Raw genomic sequence first — 21,482 nt, 5'->3', positions numbered from 1 at the left:
AGGGAGAGAGCTAAACAGGGAACAATAGTCCCCAATCCAGACTATTCAAACAATTCAGATTCTTATTCCTTCATTATAATATGAAATGGCCTTAATAGTATGAAGTTAATACTATTGAATTCTGTTTTACCCCCAAAGCCTAAATGCATAGTGCTTAACATGGGAAGTCACACCACAGATAACTTAAGTGAAAAAATGAAAGAAAAATAGAAAATTTCTTTAATTTCTTCAATATAAAGGTCACAGCAACCTCTAAGAGCACAGTTTCAGAATAATGGTAAAGTGGTTTTGAGGAGACACCCACCTGCCAATAATTTTTCAACTGATTCCTCAAGGACCTGTGGCAGAATGGATTGTCTAACCTGTCATCTGTTTCTTTTTTTTCTTCTCATAATACAAGGTTGACCATATAATTTATCATCCAAACTAGGACATTTAAGAAAGAAGAAAGGGGGAGCTATTTATAATTATGCCAAGACAACACATTCAAAACAGACTTTTGGGCAAAGCAGTACTAATGGTAATCCTAAAAATAACTTGTGATTTCTAGCTGTACACTGTACTATTGGGTAGACTGCATTTCCCAGGCTCTTGAATTCACAGGGAACCCTGTCAATGAAATGGGACAAGATCACAGTTGTTAGTTTACTCTCTTCCCCTAGATTTTATTTGATGATGGCCAATGTAACCAGAGGTTATATCTCACTGTGGTTTTGATTTACATTTCTCTGATGATTAGTGTTGTTGAGCCTATTTTTTATATATATATATATATATATATATATATGAGGGAGAGGCTTTTATTTTGTCCAAAGAAGGTCCTGGCCTTTAAAAGGAAGATGGTAGAAGATGGTTGTAGGAACTATACAAGGAATGTAGCCTCAAATACCTCCTCTTTTTTCCTCCCTGAGCTCTGGAATGTTGTTATTCTAGTTAGAGCCTTAGCAACCATTTTGGATCCTGAGGCAATATGCTTGGGCATGTAGAACAGAAATAGAAAAGAAACTTCAGTCTCTGATGATCATGGAACAGCTTTTTCAGCCTGTCAGCAGTCAATGAGTATTTACCTATTTAACTCTTCTCAGTTATTTTGGAATTCTCGCTTACTCTTGGTTAAAACCAATCCCAATAGGTAAGACCTTCTATCAGTGCTGTCCAAACTTAATGAATAATTAATAAAAATAATAATGTGAGTTTCAAATGCAAACCACACATGTATTTAAGATCTTCTGGTAGCCATTACAAAATAATAGAAATAGGTAAGAATAACTTTAATAATATATTATTTAAACAAATATAATAGAATACTTTTTAATATGTAGTCAATGTGATAAAATATTAATATAAATTTTCAAGCTTTATTTCATGCTAACTCTTCAAAAATCCCACATGTGTTTTGTGCTTAAATCACATCTCAGTTTAGACTAAGCACATTTCAAGTGCTCAGTAGTCACATGTGGCTAGTGACTACCACATTAGAAGGCACAATTTTTTTTTAGAAAGCTTTTATTTAATGAATAAAAATTTCATAGGTATAGCTTTAGGAATATAGTGGTTCTTCCCCCAATACCCATCCTCACCCCCACCTCCCGTCCCATCTCTTACTCCCTCTCCCATCCCATTCTTCATTAAGATTCATTTTTAATTATCTTTCTATACAGAAAACCAACTCTATACTGAGTAAAGATTTCAACAGCTGGCACCCACACAGACACACAAAGTATAAAGTACTGTTTGATGACAAGTTTTACCATTAATTCTCATAGTACAACTCATTAAGGATAGAAGTCCTACATGGGGAGTAACTGCACAGTGACTCCTGTTGTTGATTTAACAGTTGACACTCTTATTTATGACGTCAGTGATCACCCAAGGCTCTTGTCATGAACTGCCAATGCTATGGAAGCCTTTTAAGTCCACAGACTCTGTCAGTATTTAGACAGGGCAATAAGCAAAGTAGAATTTCTCTCCTCCCTTTAGAGAAAAGTGCCTCCTTTTTTGATGGCCCCCTTTTTCCACTGGAGTCTCACTCACAGAGATCCTTCATGTAGGACTCTTTATTTTTTGTCACAGTGTCTTGGCTTTCCATGCCTGAAATGCTCTCATGGACTTATCAGCCAGACCAGAGTGACTTAAGGGCTGATTCTGAGGTCATAGTGCTGTTTAGGGCACTTGTCATTCTATGAGTCTGCTGTGTGGCCTGGCAAAGCACAATTTTATAACACAAATACTTTCTCTCACCTGTGTATTTTCTATATCTCATTTCTTGCTTCTCTTCATTAGGTAAACAGATGAAATTTGTATCTTATACAAATGAGCAAAACAATATAACAACAAAAGCTTCTCTTGTTCTTCCCAGAAGCTATTTTTCTATTGTTTTCCTTCCTTCATAATTCTGATGGAATTTGCAAAATCAGGTACTTATTTTGGACTAATACAGAATGAATTCCTTCAAGATACCAGTTGGTAATTCAGTTGCCTAGTAATTCTCAACCATCAGCAATCACATTTTTAGGATTATCTTCTAGCAAATTGAGCCTTTGGACATTAAGTATTATTAATATCAGGACCTAAACTTACTATATTTTGGCCATATATTGCTGCAGATAATTGATTAAATATTTTTTGCTGTTCTTGTTTCAAAAGGTTTGAGAAAATCTGAGGGCTGGTCTTGTGGTACAGAGGGTTAAGGTACCACTTATGATACCAGCATCAGAGCTGTTGTTTCACTTCTGGCTTCTCTGCTTCTAATCCAGTTCCCTGCTAATGTGCCTGGGAAAGTAGTGGAATATGGCCCAAGTACTCAGGCCCCTGTCACCCATGTGAGAAATTCAGATGGAGTTTCTGGTTCCTGGCTTCTGCCTGGCCCAGCCCTTGCTGTTGTGACCATTTGGGGGAGGGAACCAACAGATGGAAGATCTCTTTCTGTCTGTCTGCCTTTCTCTCTGTCACTCTACCTTTCAAATGAATGAAAGTCTTTTAAAAAGAAAAGAAAATCTATTTTAAAAAGAAAAGAAAATCGGCCAGCGCCGCAGCTCACTAGGCTAATCCTCCGCCTTGCGGTGCCGGCACACCAGGTTCTAGTCCCAGTCGGGGCGTCAGATTCTGTCCCGGTTGCCCCTCTTCCAGGCCAGCTCTCTGCTGTGGCCAGGGAGTGCAGTGGAGGATGGCCCAAGTGCTTGGGCCCTGCACCCCATGGGAGACCAGGATAAGTACCTGGCTCCTGCCTTCGGATCAGCATGTGCGCCGGCTGCAGCGCGGCGGCCGTGGCGGCCATTGGAGGGTGAACCAATGGCAAAAGACCTTTCTCTCTGTCTCTCTCTCTCGCTGTCCACTCTGCCTGTCGAAAAAATAAAAATAAATAAAAATAAGAAAAGAAAAGAAAATCTATTACAATCAAGTTAACTTGGTCACTAAACTGTGTACTCCCTTGTCATTTGAATCCATACAGGAACTGTCTTGTGTGTGAGTTGGAAAAGTGATTTCCAGTAGATGGGCTTCATAGCATACACCATAACTTTTGTTAGCCAGGGTCTAGTGTTCAAGCACTAGGATAGTTGTCTGTTAGAAAAGAAAAAAGGGCAATAGACTGGGCATTCTGACTGTAGTTAGGAGGAGCCAAAGACACGAAGGTTACAGAAGATGAGCTGTGATTGATTAATTCACCAACAAGAGGGAAGTAATCTTCAGGCTTGATAATGATGTACATAAAAGGTCAGTGTTCTCATGTAGAAGCCAAGAATCTCTGACGGCATGACAAGGGTCCAACAAGATAAGAAACCGGCAGAGAGAAGGGGAAAACAAGCAAAGGTGATTGCTCAGATGTGGAGGGGAAGTGGTGGAAACAAAGACAGAAGCAGTAGTAAAGGAGGATCAGAAATGTCATCAGCTCTTGTGGACAATGAAGGTGAAGTCCATAGTTGATATCAGTATAATCAGTGGAAGTCCATATTAATTAACCTGACTAATTAATATCAGTAATATTAGTGGAAGTTAGAGTGCCATGTATAATTCAATCTTCACACACTTAATATTTCTGGAAAAAAATATGCCAATTTGAATCATTTGTTTCTTTGCTAATTTATTTACTCACCGTTGTCTGATCTATACCAGGGATTGTACTCTCTTTTGCCCTGAGTTCTTTCAATGACTTATATAAAGGCAGTGGGGCATTGAGGGTGATGCTGACACACCTAGGACACACACCACAGAGCACAGGCCTAGAAAACCTGGAAGGAAGAGAAAGGAAAGACTATTACAAGCATTTTAGTTATCCAGAAGTCACTCTGCTAGCCTCCTTAATTAAATATATTCCAGATAAGAGCAAAGGAGGAAGCAAAAAGCACAACAGAAAATCCAGATAGATGATGCCAAGACCACACAGTAACCTTCATGCAATTTACTCAGTGAAAACTCCCCAGGCCCCAGAAGTGTGGCTCTGATTTCCCTTCTCTTCACCATGCCAGACATTGCTACTTCCCATGGGCCCTCGTTCCTGCAGAGCCACAGCTACTGCCTCACATGCCTCAACTCAGCACTCCAAGTAGCTACTACTGACCTGTCCAGGTTGGTCTGCAGTTTGAAAACTCTTTCTCATCCTTTCCTAACATTGGTACTAAGACTATTTTATTCTGACTTTTAAGCAAGTCTAGTAAGCATGTGTAGCATTTTGATAGCTGTTTCAGACGAGAATAGGAAAAATACCAGGTGAAAAAGAACATGATACATAATCATCAAAGAGGTAACAGGTGACCTTGAGGAGAGGCAGAAAAATTGTAAAACTCTATGAACTTCATCTGAAACCAAAAAGCAGGTGACCCATTTCAACGGCAGAGTAAGTATATGTGATGTGTGTTATGGCAGGAAGAGAATGAACTTTGGAATAATAAAGGGGTAGGTCTTCTGTTGACAGCTGTGTGAACTTGGGCAGGTATTTGAGTTATCCGAGTCTCATTTTCCTCATTTCTTAAAATGGAGATAGTAATATTACCCTCTTTATTCAGTTGTGAAAACTGAACATATGTGAAGCAACAGGCATGTGGTAAGCACCATTTTCCTTCTTCCCTCCATCCTCAGTAATTTCAGGTTATTATTACATTTTATAACTTCAGATGGTGCTACCATATGGGCACTGGGGCATAGAATTACATGGGAAACAGTCTATGTCATTAGGGAAGTTAGAGTTATTTGGGGAAAAAAACTACAGAACCAAAGTCGAATGGTAGCCTAAGGTGCAATAATAGGATATGCACAAGGAATTGAGGCAGTTCTAATAACAGCCCAGGGGTCAACAATTTTAGGGGGAGAACATCACATGTTTGTAGTGATGATAATCCTGACTCATCAGGAAACATAAACTATGTTTAATAAATCATGTCTAAAGAGACAGGATATGAGTAATCCTCGCTTAGAAAATATTCCATTTAAAAATGATGAAAGCTAAAAAATAAATTTCCATGGCCTAGTTTAGTGGGAAATCTATTAATTTCTAGTGGAACACCTTGTTCACTGACATGTCAAATAAGTGAGGCAAAAAAGGCAGATGAGAAAGGCAAAAAAAAAAAAAAAGTAGAGTAAGAAATATAGAAGTAACTGTGAAAGGAGTAATGGTCCTACCAGATTGCTTCCCGATGAGCAGTCTTTCATAAATGTGTCCTCCCTGAAGTTTCATTTAATCTTCACAGCCACCCTGTCCAGGAGGCAGAATAGGTGTTCTCCATATGACTGATGATGAAGCTGAAAAGACAAAAGGCTATTACTTGCCCAAAGTCACACATTTAGTAAGTCATGCACCTGGACATTAGAACCAACTTTTCTGGCTGAGGCACAAAAATGTAAAGAAAACGAAGGGATTTTCATCAAATGCGTAGTCCTGAAGAATCTCATTTATAGACATAGAATTTTAAGACCAGTTAGTAAATATGCAATAAGTGAGAAAGGCGCAAGAGTATTTTACATATATAGTAAGTGCCAAACATGATGGCTTTGTTATAACTTTCTTTCCTTCTTCCCCACCTACACACTCTGTGTCTAGGAGGTGAAGAGAGAAATACAGCAAAGAAAGGGTGGAGAGGAGAAGAGAAGAACAGAAAAGGTGATGAGAAAGAGAAGGTATGCGAGAGTGGGAGATACAGGGGTAGGGAAATCTGGTAGATATAAAATTTAGAAATAACATATACCGGAAATGGCGTATCACGCACTTATTCTCAGATTTCTTGTAACCACAATTGAAGTTTGAGAAGCACTAGATGTACAAGGGGTTTGCATGTTGTCCCTGCCACCAGCAAAGGAATTGAATGATTGGACACAGCAGAAACCCTTGGCTATGGTCGCCGAGCTGCTGTCTAAGGCTAAAGCCCCATAATCTGTGGCTCTCTCTTCCTCAAGGGCATTGACTGGACCACATACTTTTCCTCAGAGCCTGATGGTACTTTAGAATGTGAACAAAGATAAAATACTGATCACATTTCCTAGACTCTTCTAAGGAAATAACTTGTCAGTAGAGCACAGTGGCACAGAGGGAGGGCTAGATTCCAGTCAGCAGCATCTTCCTCCACTGGGTGGCTGTGGCAGGCACTCAACCACTTGAAGTGGCAGTTTGTCCCCTGCGTGGGTGCGTGAGCATGGGGCAAATTTTGCTGGTTATTGTGAATGTTCATGTAAAGCACCTAATATGAGAATTTTAGCTCATAGAAATTTCTCAGGAAATATTTGCTTTTTTTAAAAAAATTTATTTGTTTATTTGAAAGACAGAGTTACAGAGAGAGAGGTAGAGCCCGAGGCAGAGAAGCCTTCCATCTGCTGGTTCACTCCCCAAATGACGGCAATGGCCAGAGCTGAGCTGACCCGAAGCCAGGAGCCAGGAGCTTCTTCCCAGTCTTTCATGTGGGTGCAGGGGCCCAAGGACTTGGGCCATCTTCTACTGCTTCCACATGGGTGTGGGGGCCCAGGGATTGGGCCATCCTCTTCTGCTTTTCCTGTCCATAGCAGAGAGCTAGATTGGAAGAGGAGTAGCCAGTGCTCAAACCGTAGCCCATAAGGAATGCTGTTGCTGCAGGCCAGGGCTTTAACCCTCTGTACCACAGTGCAGGCCCCACATGTTCACTTTTAAAATAATCTTTCTTCCTCTCAAAAATTAATATTATTTTCCTGTGTCATTAGATTGAGAGCTCTGAACTACATTTATCATTTTTAAAATGTGAAAAATAGTTCAAATCAAAACCAGTTATTCATTATTTTCTATTGTTCAACATAGACCTTTTTTTTAAAATAATAAGTGACAACAATTTGGTAGTTGAAATGCCTGCATTACATGTTTTATGGTGGTGGGCATTTGGCCTAGTGGTTAATATACTGGTTAAGATGCCTGTGCCTTGTACTGGAGAGCCTGGGTTCAAAACCTGGCTCTAGCTCCTTATTTCAGTTTCCTGCCAACCCAGACTCTGGGAGGCAGCGGTAATGGCTCAAGCAGTTGGGTTCTTGCCACTTACATGGGAGACAGGGATTACATTCCAGGTTATGGATTTCAGCCCTTGGGCCACTGTGGGCATTTGGGCAATGAACCAGAGGGGCTTTCTCTCTGTGTATCTCTCTCTCTCTCTCTCTCTCTCTCTGCTTCTCAAATTAAAAAAAAAAGTTTTATGAGGCTATGGGCATTTGCAGACTTCTGTCACCTTGGGAAGGACTGCACCATGAATCAAGGGCTAGAAATTTGCTTTGTGTACATTTTTAGTTCTCTAAACAGTCTCCACAAAATCAAAAACAGCATAATTTTGAAACTCGATGTTTATGGTTATTTTTATATGTAGTCCCATAAGTGTGAAGATTCAAAATCTCTTTCATTTAGAATACTGGAAGGAAAGTAGTGAGAAATCTGACTGACAAAATATTTGAGAAGAAATGGAGTTTGAGTGATATTAAAGATAGTTAATATTTTAAACTAAGATATAAATGGATTTTAACAAGTAATAAGACTTAGTTTTTTTTAAGATTTATTTATTATTTCAAAGTCAGAGTTACACAGAGAGAGGAGAGGCAGAGAGAGAGAGAGAGAGAGAGAGAGAGAAGTCTTCCATCCAATGGTTCACTCTCCAGTTGGCCGCAACGGCCAGAGCTGTGCCGATCCGAAACTGGGAGGCAGGAGCTTCCTCTGAGTCTTCCACATGGGTGCAGGGTCCCAAGCACTTGGGCCATCTTCTGCTCCCCCAGGACACAGCAGAGAGCTGGATTGGAAGTGGAGCTGCTGAGTCTTGAACCTTCCCATATGGGATGCTGGCGCTTCAGGCCAGGGCATTGACCTGCTGCACCACAGCACCGGCCCCAAGTCTTATTTTTTTTTTTTTTTAAAAAGGATACCTATGCTTCACAAAAGGCCTTGATTATATTATACTACATTATATGTGTAGCCATTTTTTTGACTTTTCTTTTTCTTTAACTTTTATTTAATAAATATAAATTACCAAAGTACAGTTTATGGATTACAATGGCTTCCCCCCCCCCCCAAAACTTCCCTCCCACCCGCAACCCTCCCATCTTCCACTCTCTCTCCCATTCCATTCACATCCAGATTCATTTTCAATTATCTTTATATACAGAAGATCAATTTAGCATATATTAAGTAAAGATTTCAACCTGTTTGCAGCCACACAGAACATAAAGTGTAAAATACTGTTTGAGTACTAGTTATAGCATTAATTCACATTGGACAGCACATTAAGGACAGAGATTCCACATGAGGAGTAAGTACACAGTGACTCCTGTTGTTGACTTAACAAATTGACACTTTTGTTTATAGCATCAGTAATCACCCTAGGCTCTAGTCATGAGTTGCCAAGGCTATGGAAGCCTTTTGAGTTCGCCAACTCTGATCTTATTTAGACAAGGTCATAGTCAAAGTGAAAGTTCTCTCCTCCCTTCAGAGAAAGGTACCTCCTTCTTTGATGGCCCATTCTTTCTACTGGGATCTCACTCACAGAGATCTTTCATTTAGGTTTTTTTTTTTTTTTCTTTGCCAGAGTGTCTTGCCTTTCCATGCCTAAAATACTCTCATGGGCTCTTCAGCCAGATCCAAATGCCTTTAGGGCTGATTCTGAGGCCAGAGTGCTATTTAGGACATCTGCCATTCTATGAGTCTGCAGTGTATCCTGCTTCCCATGTTGGATCGTTCTCTCCCTCTTTGATTCTATCAGTTAGTATTAGCAGACACTGGTCTTGTTTATGTGATCCCTTTGACTCTTAGACCTATCAGTGTGATCAACTGTGAACTGAAATTGATCACTTGGACTAGTGAGATGTCATTGGTACATGCCACCTTGATGGGATTGTGTTGGGATCCCCTGGCATGATTCTAACTCCACCATTTGGGGCAAGTCCAATTGAGCATGTGCTGAACTGTACATCTTCTCCCTCTCTTATTCTCACTCTTATATTTAACAGGGATCACTTTTTAGTTAAATTTAAACACCTAAGAATAATTGTGTGTTAATTAAAGAGTTAAACCTATAGTATTAAGTAGGACAAAAAATACTAAAAGGGATAAAGTATTAAGTTGTTCCTCAACAGTCAGTACAAGGGCTGATCAAGTCACTGTTTCATTTTCCATTTTGCTAACATAATACATATAATTTCTAGATTTGTAAATGAATGACTAAAAAAACCTGGATTTGCTTTGCTTATAAATAAGACTCTAAAGAATTGTTTGTAGAAAAGGTAACCTTTCTTAATTACATATAGTTCAGTTGGTTAACTTTACATGAGATTAGTGGAGTGTGGATTAATGGGATTTCATTGCGTAATGCAACTTAGAGCAGTAGACTCATAAAATAAACAATCCAATTATCTTTTTATTCCATAGATTTCAAGCACCTAGGGCTTCGGTATACTTTAGTTGTGTATCTATCAAGGGAATGTCACCAGTGTGAGGTTGCTAACTCTTTCCAGGGAGCAACGTTGAAGAGACATAGCTAAGCTGTAGGTGACAGAAATGTCTCTCTCAGGGGTTCCTGCTTTCCCAGCGTGATTTCAGTGCCCAGGCACTAGAATCAGAAGACCTGGTTTCTTTTTTCTCTCTCTCTCTCTCTCTCTCTCTCTCTCTCTCTCTTTTTTTTTAAGATTTATTTGTTTATTTATTTATTTGAAAGGCAGTGTCACAGAGAGGCAAAGGCAGAGAGAAAGGTCTTCCATCCACTTATTCACTCTTATATGGCCGTAACAGCCAGACCTGCGCCCATCCCAGCCAGGAACCAGGAACTTCTTCCAGTTCTCCCACATGGGTGTAGGGCCCCAAGAACCTGGGCTGTCTTCTACTGCTTTCCCAGGCCACAGCAGAGAGCTGTATTGAAAGTGGAGCAGCTGGGATGCGAAGTGACACCCATAGCGGATGCAGGCACTGCAGGCTGGAGCTTTAACCTGCTGCACCACAGCGCGGGCCCCTGGAAGGCTTGATTTCAAACTCTGCTTGTAGGCTTTGTAACACAGGGGTAGTTATGTTAGACCCCTCCTGTGTGAAATGGAGATGATCATAGAATTTTTCTCAAAGGGTTCCTGAAAGATTAACATTTAAAAATGCTCGGCACATGGTGAGTGCCCAACATCTGTCATTTCAGCTGACCTGCTGTTAAAATTTTTCCGTCTTTTAACCTCACAGCAACACATCAATCAAGTTCTAAACTTAGACTATTGATTTACCTGTACTTTTGCTTTACCAATTTATTTAGTAGCATTATGTATTATAACATTACTAAAACATCAGACCTAGTGGGTGACTATTTTTCCAAGTTATTCTTTGTATAAGTGCATTATAAATACATTAAAGATCTCTTAGAATAAAACATGTACTGAAGTCCAGTTATTGCATTGTTAGTATTTGGATTACTCTGATGAACCTATTTAGATTGCTAACTTCTTTTGTTACTGTTCCAAAGATTTTGGACACTTGAATTTAGAGTTCTTGGAGTGGCATTCTCCTACCCTGTTCTTTGCCAGCCATCACCAAATTGCTCAAGCCCCAAAGCATTCATTTCTCCTTGGTTCCATCTTTCCCTCACACCCCACATCTACCATATCACAAGAATTGGGGAGCCGGCGCCGTGGCTCAATAGGCTAATCCTCCACCTTGCGGCGCCGGCACACCGGGTTCTAGTCCCGGTCGGGGTGCCGGATTCTGTCCCCGTTGCCCCTCTTCCAGGCCAGCTCTCTGCTATGGCCAGGGAGTGCAGTGGAGGATGGCCCAGGTGCTTGGGCCCTGCACCCCATGGGAGACCAGGAAAAGCACCTGGATCCTGGCTCCTGCCATCGGATCAGTGCGGTGCGCCGGCTGCAGCGGCGGCCATTGGAGGGTGAACCAACGGCAAAGGAAGACCTTTCTCCCTGTCTCTCTCTCACTGTCCACTCTGCCTGTAAAAAAAAAAAAAAAAAAAAAAAAGAATTGGGGACATTGCCTTTAAAACATGTCTTGACTCCATTTGTTTCTGTCTCTGTGGATATCACTCTTTCCCAACTGCCTCCACATCTCCTCTTACTGTAATAGTCTCCTAAATGGCATACTTACTTTTCACTTGTATTCTCTGAAATTCATTGCCCATGGAGCATCCAGACTGATCCTGGTGAAATGTATATCTAACTATGATATTATTCTTATTGAAATTCTATTATTAAGAATCCACAGGGCCAGCACCGTGGCTCACTTGGTTAATCCTCTGCCTGCGGCACCGGCATCCCAAATGGATGCTGGATTCTAGTCCCGGTTGCTCCTCCTCCAGTCCAGATCTCTGCTGTGGCCCGGGAAGGCAGTGGAGGATGGCCCAAGTGCTTAGGACCCTGTACCTGCATGGGAGACCAGGAGGAAACACCTGGCTCCTGGCTTCAGATCAGCGCAGCGCCGGCTGTAGCGGCCATTTGGGGAGTGAACCAATGGAAGGAAGACCTTTCTTTCTGTCTCTCTCTCACTGTCTAACTCTATCTGTCAAATTAAAAAAAAAAAAAAAAAAGAGAATCCACATTTTCCACATTTCTCTACCCATGATACTACTTTATTTATTTATTTGTTTATTTATTTAGAAAACTTTCATTACTTATTGATACTACTCTTAATTAAAACTTTCTAGTGACTTCTCAACTCAGAAAAATTCCAAACTGCTGACACTAGTTTACAAAACTCTCTATTATCTGGTCATTTCCTTTCTCTTCAACCTGATGCTCTACCCTTTTGCCATCACTCCCTGTGCCTCAGCCACTCTGGCCATCTTCCTGCTTCTTCTTATTTTTTTTTTTTTTAAGATTTATCTATTTATTTGAAGGAGTTGCAGAGAGAGGTAGAGACTGAGAGAATGGTCTTCTATCTGATGGTTCACTCCCCAGATGGCCACAACTGCCAGAGCTGAGCCGATCTGAAGCCAGGAGGCAGGAGCTTCCTCCAGGTTGCTCATGCGGGTGCAGGGTCCCAAGGACTTTGGCCATTTTCTGCTGCTATCCCAGGCCATAGCAGAGAGCTGGATCGGAAGAGGAGCAGCTGGGACTAGAACCGGCGCCCATATGGGATGCCGGCGCTTCAGGCCAGGGCTTTAAACTGCTGTGCCACAGCACTGGTCCCTCTTCCTGCTTGTTTAACATGCTAAGCTTGTTTGGCGAACAGTAAGCACTCAACAAACATCTCTTGAATGAATGAGTAAAAGAATTCTCAGGTTGCTGAAGGGAAGAATCTCATTACATCCTGAACAGTGCCACCTCCAAATCCTTTCAGTTCTTAATTCCCACCCAGGATAATTCCACACTGGAATCCAGAATAGAATGACTTGATTTCCTTACCATGAAAGTGGGTATCATTGACTATTTGTTTCAACCTGGAATCTTATAACATTTAATTCTATATTACTATTGAATATTTTTTCCATTTTCAAATTTTCCTTTTTCTTATTTCCTATTAACATCTCTGACCATATTATTTCATTCAGCTCAAATAACAACCTGAATATGCATAATTAAATTTATTTTTTCCCTAAGGAAAAAAGATGAAGTTCAAAGAGTCCATACAACTCTAGTTAGAGAAAATAGATCTATCAGATACAAATAAACTCTGGATTTTTCCTTTCCTGGAGACAGTATCCTATCAGGACTGTGGATTAAAATTTTGTACAATAATAATTAATGACTTAAACAAATATTTCCCAAATTTGACTGCCATGTATAATAATTTTGAGTTCCTGAATCCTTAGATTTGCAGAATAGCAAGTTGCAATAAGGCTCAAGAATCTGTGTGTTTCAGGAGCTTCCAAAATTATCTTAAAGAAAGCCATTTTGCTTTAAAACTGACACTCAAAACAGACAACAAGCAAGCAAATGAAAACAAGGGAATGATAAATACCTGTTATCTCCAGGAAGATTTTTGAAAGACCATCTTAGATTAGTTTATCTGATTAATTTTGTGGTCCAGTGACTCTCCTGGGCTGAAATGTGGGAAGATTAGATTTGGAGACTTTGGTCTCAGTCTATGAGGAGAAAAAATTCATAGGAATATTTTCTAGGAGAAGAGTCACAAAGCACAGGATGGGGCCTGAGCTCGATGTGGAAAGCATCCCAAAGGGTACACTAAGTACAGAAGAGCCTACTTTCAGTGCTGTAAGGTTCTTCAGTAAAATTCACCTAGACATTTGAGACTGATTTATTGTCTCTTCAAGATGCTTAAAGTCTTTGCATAAGTCATTCAACAGGTTTGTAAATGATTTTAAAAAATGTGTTCAATGTAAAGTGGTTGAAAGAACATTTTATAGGAATACTTGTACATGATAATTTAAGTTACCAGAAATTACTTTATAAGCATCACCACACTAATCTCCCTGACCCCACTACATAGTCTGCTTCATCATGAAATAATGATATCATGAAACAGCACATTCCGAGTGCTTTTTTTTTTTCTTGGAGAGCACAAAACTTTGTCAAATCCACACATGCCTGTTATATGATGTTGGCTCCACCACACTTCAAGCATGGAGTCCTGTCTAATAGGAGAGATGAATGTCCTTCTGAGGCTTAGAGTCTCTGGAAAATCACATTTGGTATCTTGCACATGGCTGACCTGTTCATGGAAAAGGTCAGTGTGCAAAAGGGCTTTTTTCCTCCTTTCCTAAATCAGCTCTGCTGGAAGGAATTGTGCTGCCATGGAAGAAGGTTTTCATCCCTTCATGCCATTCCACTTGCTGAGCTAGTTCTTCCACCATGGTTGGGTGTGGAGTTTCAAATGATGAACTGGAACACAGGAGCCTTCATCTGCCCCTGGGAGGGCCACAGCTCTACATTCAGTAACCCAGCCTATTGCAGGTTATCTCTATCTCCTTTAAACACTGGTGAAAACTGATAAGTTCAACTGTTTTTCTAATTTCTGCTTTAGTGTATCACCCTAATAGACTCAAAAAAGGTTATTTTATTATGACTTGAAATATTATTTTAGGACTTTGTTCTATTTGTCTTTAGAAATATTTTAATTGCCTTTTATATTTCAAACTAGTTCCATTTGTTGACTTTTTAATAATTGGTTATAGTTTGTCATGAAAATATCTTTTTATGGTTTCCAAATTTGAGTGGGGTACAGTTCTGAGGAACCCACTTGGAGGCAAGGCAAATTAGGGTTATAAAGGATGCCACTGTGATCTCAGTACTGTAAGACTCTACCAGTATTCACAATGTTCTTTTCTAAAATGCAAGAAAAAAGTATGCTTTTAAAATAAGATTTTAAGTTTCAAAGTACCTAAGTTCTGGGTTGGACTGCACTGAAACACTGTCTCTTAGACACAGAATGTCTCTCCTTAGAGCTGCTTTCTAATCTCTGCTGTTTAGTGGATAGCTTTATATGTTGAATCTAGGGTTTAATGACACAATCTTTCTTTCCAGATCAATTTAATATGTTAATAACATCCATCTGAGATAATGATTAATTATTTAATAAAATAATAAAATAACTCTTCCTAAAAAATCTCACTGCCCTAACTTTTTTTTTAAAGATTTATTTTTATTTATTTGAAAGTCAGAGTTACAGAGAGGCAGAAGCAGAGAGAGAAAGAGAGAGATTGGTCTTCATCCTTTGGTTCACTCCTCAGTTGGCCACAATGGCAGGAGCTGAGCGGATCTGAAGCCAGGAGCCAGGAGCTTCTTCTTGGTTTGCCACGTAGACACAGGGTACCAAGGACTTGGGCCATCTTCCACTGATTTCCCAGGTCACAGCAGAGAGCTGGATCAGAAGTGGAGCAGCTGGGCTTGAACTGGCGCCCACCTGGGATGCTGGCACTGCAGGTGGTGGCCTCACCTGCTATGCTACAGCACTGGACCCCCATTCACAATAGCCAAGACCTGGAACCAACCTAAATGCCCATCAATGGTAGACTGGATAAAGAAATTATGGGATATGTATTCTTTAGAGTACTATACCGCAGTAAGAAACAACGAAATCCAGTCATTTGCAACAAAATGGAGGAATCTGGAACACATCATGCTGAGTGAAGTAAGCCAGTCCCAAAGGGACAAATACCATATGTTCTCCCTGATCGGTGACAACTGACTGAACACCAAAAAGGAAACCTCCTGAAGTGAAATGGACACTATGAGAAATGGTGACTTGATCAGCATAGCCCTGACTGCTAATGGACAACTTAATACATTACCCCTCATAGTATTTTTTTTTTGTCTGTTCTACTTAATATGACTGGTTTAATTCTGTAATTATCACACAGTTATTCTTAAGTGTTTAAAATTAACTGAAATGTGATCCCTGTTAAACATAAGAGTGGGAATAAGAGAGGGAAGAGATGTATAATTTGGGGCATGCTCGGGCTGACTTGCCCCAACTGGTAGAGTTGGAAACATACCAGGGGATTCCAATTCAATCCCATCAAGGTGGCATGTGCCAATGCCATCTCACTACTCCAAGTGATCAATTTCAGTTCACAATTGATCATAATGAAAGGACTAAGAGTCAAAGGGAGCACATAAACAAGTCTAGTATCTGCTAACACCAACCGATAGAATAAATAAAGGGGAGAGTGATCCAACATGGGAAGTGAGATACTCAGCAGACTCATAGAATGGCGGATGTCCTAAATAGCACTCTGGCCTCAGAATCAGCCCTAAAGGCACTCGGATCTGGCTGAAAAGCCCATGAGAGTATTTCAGGCATGGAAAGCCAAGACACTCTGGCAAAAAGATCTCTGTGAGTGAGATCCCAGTGGAAAGAACAGGTCTTCAAAGAGGGAGGTGCCTTTCTCTGAAGGGAGGAGAGAACCTCCACTTTGACTATGACCGTGTCTAAACAAGATAAGAGTCGGAGAACTCAAGGGGCTTCCATAGCCTTGGAAACTCATAACTGGTGCATAGGGAGATTACTGATGCCATAAACAGGAGTGTCAATTGGTAAAGTCAACAACAGGAGTCACTGTGCACTTACTCCTCATGTAGGATCTCTGTCCTTAACGTGCTGTACACTGAGGCTTAATGCTATAACGAGTACTCAAACAGTATATTTCACTTTGTGTTTCTATGGGGGTGCAAACGACTGAAATCTTAATGTACACTAAACTGATCTTCTGTAAAAAAAAAAAAAAAAAGAAAGAAAGAAATTATCAATTCCCAACTTGACTCTCACTGGGATTAAACATGACAATAGGTCTGATCTGATTTCATCATCATTTAAAAAAAATCATCTATTATTTTTCACTTTATGTTTCTGTGTGGGAGCAAACTGTTGAAATACTTACTTAAGGTATACTAAGCTGATCTTCTGTATATTAAGATAATCGAAAATGAATCTTGATGTGAATGGAAGGGGAGAGGGAGTGGGAAAGGGGAGGGTTGTGGGTGGGAGGGACGGTATGGGGGGGGAAGCCATTGTAACACATGAGTCGTACTTTGGAAATTTATATTCATTAAATAAAAGATTAAAAAAAAATAAATTGTCAAAAAAAAAAAGTAGCAACTGCTCAGTTGAAGCAGAGATTTACCCTCTGGTGTTTGTGAACTTTGCATTCCTTGTCACTGATGATTCAAATTTCTAGATTTTCTGATATACATTGAGTTTTTATATGTCATCTCATCATGAGGAGACAAGTTCACACTGAAATAATTTACCTTTCACATCAATAAGCACAGAAGAGCCTACCCCTTCAAAAAAGAAAAGTCAGGAGTCTTCAGACTATTATGTGTAATTATTTTCTGTTGGCTAAGGCATTTTAAAAGGCTTTAAATATATACTTACAGACTTTATATTTTAAGAAAGGTTTTATGTAGAAATCAAATATTTCGTTTAACATTTTTTTTTTACTTTTATTTAATAAATATAAATTTCCAAAGTACAGCTTTTGGATTACAGTGGCTTTTCCCCCCCATAACTTCCCTCCCACCTGTAACCCTCCTATCTCCTGCTCTCTCTCCCATTCCATTCACATCAAGATTCATTTTCAATTATCTTTATATACGGAAGATCAATTTAGCATATATTAAGTAAAGATTTCAACCGTTTGCACCCACACAGAAACACAAAGCGTAAAGTACTGTTTGAGTACTAGTTTTAGCATTAATTCACATTGAACAACACATTAAAGACAGAGATTCCACAAGAGGAGTAAGTACACAGTGACTCCTGTTGTTGACTTAACAAATTGACACTCTTGTTTATGGCATCAGTAATCACCCGAGGCTCTTGTCAGGAGTTTCCAAGGCTATGAAAGCCTTTTGAGTTCGCCAACTCTGATCTTATTTAGACAAGGTCATAGTCAAAGTGAAAGTTCTCTCCTCCCTTCAGAGAAAGGTACCTCCTTCTTGATGACCCGTTCTTTCCATTGGGATCTCACTTGCAGAGATCTTTCATTTAGGGTTTTTTTTTTTTTTTTTTTCCCCAGAGTGTCTTGGCTTTCCATGCCTAAAATACTCTCATGGGCTCTTCAGCCAGATCCAAATGCCTTTAGGGCTGATTCTGAGGCCAGAGTGCTATTTAGGACATTTGTCATTCTATGTGTCTGCTGTGTATCCTGCTTCCCATGTTGGATCATTCTCTCTCTTTTTGATTCTATCAGTTAGTATTAGCAGACACTATTCTTGTTTAAGTGATCCCTTTGACTCTTAGACCTATCAGTGTGATCAATTGTGAACTGAAATTGATCTCTTGGACTAGTGAGATGGCATTGGTACATGCAATCTTGAAGGGATTGAATTGGAATCCCCTGGCACGTTTCTAACTCTACTGTTTGGGGCATGTCCGATTGAGCATGTGCCGAACTGTACATCTTCTCCCTCTCTTATCCTCACTCTTATATTTAACAGGGATCATTTTTCAGTTAAATTTACACACCTAATAATAAAATTGTGTGTTAATTAAAGAGTTCAAATGATAGTATTAAGTAGGACAAAAAAATACTAAAAGAGATTAAGTATTAAGTTGTTCCTCGACAGTCAGGGCAACGGCTGATCAAGTCACTCTTTCTCAATGTTTCCCTTTCACTTCAACAGGTTTCCTTTTTTGTGCATGGTTAGTTGTCACTGATCAGGGAGAACATGTGATATTTGTCACTTTGGGACTGGCTTATTTCACTCAGCGTGATGTTTTCCAGATTCCTCCATTTTGTTGCAAATGACCGGATTTCATTTTTTTTTTTACTGCTGTATAGTATTCTATAGAGTCATGTCCATAATTTCTTTATCCAGTCTACTGTTGATGGACATTTGGATTGATTTCAGGTCTTAGCTATTGTGAATTGAGGTACAAGAAACATTAAGGTGCAGACAGCTTTTTTTGTTTGCCAATTTAATTTCCTTTGGGTAAATTCCAAGGAGTGGGATGGCTGGGTCGAACGGTAGGGTTATCTTCAGGTTTCTGAGGAATCTCCAGAGTGACTTCCATAGTGGCTTGACCAGTTTGCATTCCCACCAACAGTGGGTTAGTGTCCCTTTTTCCCCACATCCTCGCCAGCATCTGTTGTCGGTAGATTTTTGAATGTGAGCCATTCTAACTGGGGTGAGGTGAAACCTCATTGTGGTTTTGATTTGCATTTTCCTGATTGCTAGTGATTTGAACATTTTTTCATGTGTCTTTTGGCCATTTGGATTTCCTCTTTTGAAAAATGTCTATTGAGGTCCTTGGCCCATCTCTCAAGGGTTGTTTGTTTTGTTATTGTGGAGTTTCTTGATCTCTTTGTAGATTCTGGTTATTAATCCTTTATCTGTTGCTTAGTTTGCAAATATTTTTTCCCATTCCATTGGTTGCCTCTTCACTTTCCTGACTGTTTCTTTTGCAGTACAGAAACTTCTCAATTTGATGCAATTCCAAATGTTAATTTTGGCTTTGACTGCCTGTGCCTCCAGGGTCTTTTCCAAGAAGTCCTTGCTTGTGCCTATATCTTGTCGGGTTTCTCCAGTGTTGTCTATTAATTTGATGTTGTCGCGTCATAGATTTAGATCTTTAATCCATGTTGAATGGATTTAACATTGTTTAAGTTTCAATGATTCATGTCAAAACAAAATTACACATTAGCCAAATGCCAAACAAACTTGATATGGGGATGAATGAGATCTGGGTCATTTTGGCTCCAGACTGCAAAGTGCTTTTAAATATTCAGCCTTATGCATGCCATTTCCCTACAGAGCACCCCATCTCAGCATTTAGACCATGAGGCTTAAGCGGAGTTTCACAGGAAATATGGAGAATACTCCATTTCTGTTAATTTATAATGGCTGAATTGACTTAATGAATGGTAACAAATAGACTTTTTTCATCCACACACCAGTTACCATTCTATTTTCAGTGGTTTCTGCTATAGCGTCAGTAGTAGCAAGTTTAATTACACAATAGCTGGTGGAGGCATGTGGTGTGAATTTAATGCAGGCAAAAGGAGAGAGGCTACTGGACATCAAATTTGATACTGCATAGGGGGATAGAATCTGTAGGAATACACATATGGAATGAGACATCAGAGATTACAAAATGGATATGGAAATTTACTTATTGGACTAGTGTTTATTTATTGAGAAAACTTGATGAATTGAAATAAAAAACAACTACTGAACATTACTCCTGAATTTTCCTGTCTTAGGAGTTAATCAAATCTCTGAATTTCTAACCATATGTGAAATGTTAATTTTTCAAGATGCCTTTAACATGACTTCAAGAAGTCCTGAAGGTTTGATTAAAGTATTTGATAGGATATCATCAGTTAAAAGAGCCAATTATAGCTTTATTGATTGGATAATAAAACTCTTTTGTGTAGAATCAACTTGACAAAATGTGGCTCCAAAATGTAATTATTATCAGTAGACAACCATTTAGAGTTACTTGCTATCTATTTTATATATATACATGTATATATATATATATATACATACATATATCAATAAATCTATGTGGAGGTGGATAACAAGTACGTAAAAGATTTTCCTCACAGACCGCACTTAATGTATTTTCCTTATCTTATTTGATTGATTATCAGCTAATTTGCTGTATAGTTTACCTCTAGGAAATAAAAGATTAATATTGATAATATAAAATAAGCCATCTTGCCAAGTGTTTTGATATTGAGAAAAGCAATTTGTTGTTTCTGAGCACTAATGCATGCCTCATCTTAACTACATATTGATTTTTTCCTTACATGCCGTTGGAATGAAGGTTTCTTATATGAATAACTGAACAAACATTTAGAGGTATATTCAGCAATCCCTTATCGTGAAGACTATCTAGCACACTAGTACTTAGATCTAAATAATGCTAAAAACAATAATTACAATAAAAATTGCCTTAACCAATAGGATGAGTGTGTAAACCCGCAGATTAGAAAATCATGCTAAGAAATCACAGCTACTGATATTCTAATGTTCTTTGGACTTTACAGTTGTTGAGTAATGGTGTTTAAATTGAAGCAAGAGGGAAGCCATACCTTTCTCAGAAAGTTACATGATTCACTGTGGGCTTTTAATTTTTAAATGTTTTATCTTTAGCAGAAAACAGCACAGAATTGATTATTTTCCATTCTATAGTTCTGTTGTGATAACATTTAAGATTAATAGGTGCAGAATTATATTATCACTACATACTTACTGAAATGCAAAATGCTATATTTATGTCCTAGAAAAATAATATAAATCATTCTTCAGGTACTGGAATTAACTAATTAATTAAACATTTGTTGGACATTTGCTATGAGTCATGTACTTTGCAGAGGCTGAAAATATAAAAATATCATATATAGTGTTGGATTTTTCTTATTTTTTGGTGCTTGCAAAAAGACACCATGTTTTCATGGAGTTCATGGTGTTATTGGAGAGATAAGAAAACAGCTGGAAAAGACAACCTTACATAAGCGACCTGTAAAGAGTCTGGGGTAGATTATAAGGACAGGTAAACCTGGAAGGCAGAAGAAGCCAGTGTGTTCTCAGTTAGGGAGGCAGTGGTGAGGGCTGTGATGACTATGGTCCTGAAGAGATGAGATGCTTCAGCACCCAGAAATTGATGTATG

General features: G+C 39.2%; 3 long non-coding RNA genes across 3 annotated transcripts in view; 1 reads left to right on the top strand and 2 right to left on the bottom strand.

Annotated features, from left to right (window-relative positions):
* The window catches only part of LOC138849609 (uncharacterized), a 12,844-nt gene extending 10,550 nt beyond the window's left edge, over positions 1-2,294 (bottom strand). The window contains exon 1 of the long non-coding RNA XR_011388574.1: positions 2,035-2,294. This is a non-coding gene — a long non-coding RNA (uncharacterized lncRNA). The remainder of the gene's footprint in view (positions 1-2,034) is intronic.
* Positions 1,336-21,482, top strand: part of LOC103349868 (uncharacterized) — a 56,375-nt gene continuing 36,228 nt past the window's right edge. Inside the window, exons 1-2 of the long non-coding RNA XR_517982.3 lie at positions 1,336-5,041; positions 6,035-6,111. This is a non-coding gene — a long non-coding RNA (uncharacterized lncRNA). The remainder of the gene's footprint in view (positions 5,042-6,034; positions 6,112-21,482) is intronic.
* On the bottom strand, positions 3,881-21,482 carry LOC103349867 (uncharacterized). Its single transcript, XR_007922860.2, has 3 exons — positions 21,371-21,482; positions 5,617-5,736; positions 3,881-4,229 (listed from the first exon to the last, which is right to left on the bottom strand). It is a non-coding gene; the product is annotated as an uncharacterized lncRNA (long non-coding RNA).

The sequence above is a fragment of the Oryctolagus cuniculus genome, chromosome 5 (assembly GCF_964237555.1).
Source record: "Oryctolagus cuniculus chromosome 5, mOryCun1.1, whole genome shotgun sequence".
Lineage (NCBI taxonomy): Eukaryota > Metazoa > Chordata > Mammalia > Lagomorpha > Leporidae > Oryctolagus > Oryctolagus cuniculus.
This window is presented reverse-complemented; position numbering and strand designations above follow the sequence as displayed.